General features: G+C 36.1%; 1 pseudogene; it reads right to left on the bottom strand.

Annotated features, from left to right (window-relative positions):
• Positions 1 to 314: 314 nt before the first annotated feature.
• LOC111825413 lies at positions 315 to 405 on the bottom strand (annotated as a pseudogene).
• Between the last annotated feature and the right edge of the window lie 4760 nt (positions 406 to 5165).

The following is a 5165-nucleotide window of genomic DNA, read 5'->3' as shown; positions in this document are numbered from 1 at the left end:
CACTATGATGTGTTTGATATAACCGCAAGGATATTTGAAGTCTGTGTGCATTAAGGAAATTTATTTATGTAATATAATATAACTAATTTTATCTGGATCAAAGACCATTTGAATACCTTGCAGGTAAATTATGTCAGGTACTAAATTGAAGCACTCGAGAAAACTTGACTTAGAGCTTACCAATTTTACATGATTTATTTGTATTATTTTTGTTTTAATATATTCATTTTAATTACTCAACATAAGAGCATCATAATTATATAAACACTTTATCTGTAAAACATTGAATAATTGTATCAAATCATAAAATCATCACAAGTTAAATATTGAAAAAATAGAAATAATATATTAAACTGATAATAACAGATACTACACTTGATCTTAGCCGAAAGGCGGAGAAATGATAGAAATAATATATTCGTTCTCATGTATATGTCAAGTATTCAGACCAACAAATTGAGTACCTGATGACCCTTTGCGCTTCCTTCCAGTCACTCAACTCGAAGAAAAATCTCTGTCCTTTTTATACCATATATTAGTTTACCCAATTTTCTATATTACAAAAATGAAATCATACATTTTTTTGCTCCTTGGTTTCTGAGTGTTTCCCACAATATTATATTTGTAAGTTATACTCACATTTTTGTACAGATGTAGATTAATCTTTGTCATAGCTGTATAGTATTCCATTGTATAAACATACTACAAATTACTTATCATTATAATGATGGACATTTGGTGCCGTTATGAACAGTGCTGATAGAAGTTTATGATACATGTGTTTTGGAGAAAATCTGTATTCATATTGGAGGGTTTATAGTCTTAAGAGTAGAATGCTAAATCACAGAGCATACCCATTTCCCATCTACACTAATAAAAGACAAAGATGCTAATTGACCGTACCTTCGCTACGCCCATCAGCCAATCAGAGTGACTATAACTTGGTTGGGTTAATTTGCATATACCGGCTGGCAGCGAAGCAAACCAGGCAGCGGAAAACAAGCTGGGCGGCGGAGGGAGGCGGGAACGAAACAAGCCAGGCAGCGGCAGAGGGAGGCAGGAGCGAAACAAGCCGGGCGGCAGAGGGAGGCAGGAGCGAAACAAGCCTGGCGGTGGAGGGAGGTGGGAACAAAACAAGCCAGGCAGTGGCGGAGGGAGGCGGGAGCGAAACAAGCCGGGCGGCAGAGAGGGGAGCTAAACAAGCCAGGCAGCGGAGGGAAGCGGGAATGAAACAAGCCGGGAGGCGGAGGGAGGCGGGAGCGAAACAAGCCGGGTGGCAGAGACAGGAGCAAAGCCCGCCTCAGCGGGTTTCGCTCCTTTCTCTGCTTTGCTCCAGCCACAGGAAGCCCTATTCTTGCAGGAATCTTCCTGCAACAGGCCTCTAGTTTTAGTATATGCAGCCAAAAATTCTGCAAACATGAATGTACCAATACCATATATAAGAGTTTTGGTTGTGACACACTCACCAGAACTTAATGTATCTAACATTTGTAGTCCATTATTTTATATATGATGATAAAATGTTTGGGTTTAATTTGCATGTTAATAATGGCTAATGATATAGCCCAACTTTTCAATGTTTATCAGTTGTTTAGATATGACTATTGTGCAGTGTTCTGTTTAATTTTCTAATGCTAGTCTATTTTTAACAATGGGTTTGAAAACATGTGATATTGAAAAACAGATTGTAAACAGTTGTAAACATCTATGGAATTTTTTAGCAAGTCTATGTTGGGTAGAAAATATTCACTTACAACATAATAATTTCAAGACACAATCCAGTGTTGATAAGATAATGAAATTACAAAATATACTTTTCAAGTGTGAAATTCTATAATACATCATCTGTACATTGCATTGTGTGTTCATCACCAAAATCAAGTCTCCTTCTCTCACCATTTATCACCTCTTTATCCTCTTCCCTACTTTCCTTCCCCCCTTGCAATCACCATGCTGTTGTCCCTGTCTGTGAGAAAGCTATATAATTGTATTAACCAATGTCACTCCAATAAATTTAATAAAAATAAAAATATATACCTGTCCAATAAAAACTTGTGTTGTCTATAATTTATTTATATTATAACTGGAAATTTATAAATTGTTACCATCTTCACCTATTTTCCCCAGACCCCCACCTCTGACCTCTCTGGCAAGCACCAATCTGTTCTCTGTTTCTGTGAATTCAGAGCTATTTTAATATGTGGAGGTGGGTGATGGAAGTACCATCAATTGTGTTTCAAACACTTTCTTGGGAGAAAAGTAACAACTTTGGGATTCCAAATTTTTAAGTTGAGCACAATAACAATATTAATTATTATTTCTAATCGAAATGGTCTTCAACAGTACTATTTCTGGCATTTAAAAGCATTATATACCTCAGAGAATATAATAGCTAATCAAAAATAGTAAAATTTAATGAGCTGCATAGAAAGGATAGTGTTTGCATATGTATGCTAGTATGCCCAGATATGTTCAGAGGTTTTTATTAATTTCAGAAAGAAAAAGATAGGGAAAGAGAGTTAGAAGCAACAATGATGACAATCATTAATTGGCTGCCTCCTGCATATGCCAGTTTAATAAAAATCTGTAGCTTCAGGATTGAAGAAAGAGACCTAAATGTCTAGATGTTTTTTAAATGTTTTTATTAAACCACTGAGTCACACTGGCCAGGAAATGTCAAGATTTTTGTTTACACTATGATGATGGTAGAAATGTTTTTGACCCCAAAATGAGCCTGCAAACCTGGCATGTTCCCTGACCAGGAATCGAACCGTGAACTCCTGGTTCATAGGTCAATGCTCAACCACTGAGTCAGACTGGCCAGGAAATGTCAAGACTTTTGTTTACACTATGATGATGGTAGAAATGTTTTTGACCCCAAAAGGTTTTAAAATTTTTAAGTAAGCTCAGATGAATATATCTGTATCAATATCTATATCTATATCTATATATCTATATCTATATAAGCATATTTATCCTATATAATAAAAACCTAGGTGGCATCATGCCCTCGGGTAACACCCAAGTGCGATGTCATCACAAGATGGCCGCCACAAGCTGGTCGGCAGGGGAGGGAAGTTGTGGGTGATCAGGCCAGCAGGTGAGGGCAGTTGGGAGCGAACAGGCCAGCAGGGGAGGGCAGTTGAGGGCAACCAGGCCTGCAGGGGAGGGCAATTAGGGGCAACCAGGCCGGCAGGGGAAGGCAATTGGGATGGACCAGGCCAGCAGGGGAGGGCAGTTAGGGGTGATCAGGCTACCAGGCAGAAGCGGTTAGAGCAATCAGGGAGGCAGGCAGGCAAGCAGTTAGGAGCCAGCAGTCCCAGATTGTGAGAGGGATGCCCAACTGCCGGTTATGGTCCTATCCCACAGGGATCGGGCCTTAACCGGCAGTCAGACATCTCCCAAGGGGTCCCAGATTGGAGAGGGTGCAGGCCGGGCTGAGGGACAACCCCCTGTCCTGCACGAATTTCATGTACCAGGCCTCTAGCATATGTATATGTATATGTATATGTATATGTATATGTATATGTATATGTACATGTACATGTACATGTACATGTACATGTATATCTGTATCTATCTATATCTATATCATCTATATCTAATCTATAGCTATATCTATGTCTATATCATCTATATCTATCTGTCTATCATCTATCTATCTATCTATCTATCTATCTATCTATCTATCTATCATCTATCTATCTAATTTTCCACATCATCCCTTTGGTAATAATCAGCTTGTTCCTTATATGTATAGGTATGTTTCTGTTTTGGTTTGTTTATTTATTTATTTATTTATTTATTTATATTTTATTGCACATATAAATGAGATCATGTGGTATTTGTCTTTCTCTGATTTATTTTATTTAGCATAATACCTCATAGGTCTGTCCATGTTGTTACAAATGGCAAGATTTTATTCTTTTTATTGCTGAATAATATTCCATTTGTGTGTGTGTGTGTATTATATCTTCATTATCCTTTCATCTATTAATGGATATCTGTGTTGCTTCTATATCTTAGCTATTACTAGTAATGTTGCAATGAACATAGGTATGTATATGTATATTTAAATTAACATTTTTGTTTTCTTTGGATAATACCAAAAAGTGAAATTGCTGGACTGAATGGCAACTCTATTTTTGAGGAATCTTTATACCATTTTCCATAGTGGTTGCACTAATTTACATTCCCACCAACAGTATCCAAGAGTTCCATTTTCTCCACATCCTCATCAGCACTTATTTATCAATTTACTGATAAAAGCCATTTTGACAGATGTGAGGTGATAGATCTCTCATTGTTTTTCTAATTTTAATTTTTCTGATGATTTGTGATGCCGAGCATCTTTTCACATGTCTTCTGGCCACCCGTATGTCCTTTTCCGAGAAATATTTACTCAGATTCTCTGCCCATTTTTAAATTTTCTTGTTTGGAATTTTTGGTGTTAAGTTGTATGAGTTTCTTATATATTTTGGATATTAACCCCTTATCTGATGTATCATTGGTCAATATTTTATTCCATTCAGTAGGTTGTCTTTTCATTTCATTGATAGTTTCCTTTGCTGTGCAAAAACTTTTTAGTTTGATGTAATCTCATTTGATTATTTTTTGTTTCCCTTGTCCAAGGAAATATATCAGAAAAAAATATTACTAAGAGAAATTCTAGAGATTTTACTGTCTAGGTTTTCTTTTAGGATTTTTATGGTTTCAGATCTAACATTTAAGTCTCTAATCCATTTTGAGTTTATTTGTCTATATGGTATAAAAAAGTGGTCAATTTAATTTTTTTAATGTAACTGTTCAGTTTTGCCAACACCACTTATTGAAGAGGCTGCCTTTATTCCATTGTATGTTTTGCCTCCTCTGCTGTAGACTAATGGATTATGTAAGTGAGGACTTATTTCTGGGTTCTTTATTGCATTCCATTGAGCTATATATTAGTTTGTGTGCCAGTACCATAATGTTTTGATTATTGTAGATTTGTAGTATAGTTTAAGGACATCATATCTCCAATTTTGTTTTTTCTCAGGTGTTTGTTTGTTTTGCTTTTGTGGTCTTTTGTGGTTCCACATTAATTTTAGGATTAGTGGGGTTTTTTTAAATTCTCAAAAGAATGTAATTGATATTGTAATAGGGATTGCATTGAATCTGCATATTAC

Source organism: Myotis lucifugus, unplaced genomic scaffold (genome assembly GCF_000147115.1).
Source record: "Myotis lucifugus unplaced genomic scaffold, Myoluc2.0 scaffold_24, whole genome shotgun sequence".
Classification (NCBI taxonomy): domain Eukaryota; kingdom Metazoa; phylum Chordata; class Mammalia; order Chiroptera; family Vespertilionidae; genus Myotis; species Myotis lucifugus.
This window is presented reverse-complemented; position numbering and strand designations above follow the sequence as displayed.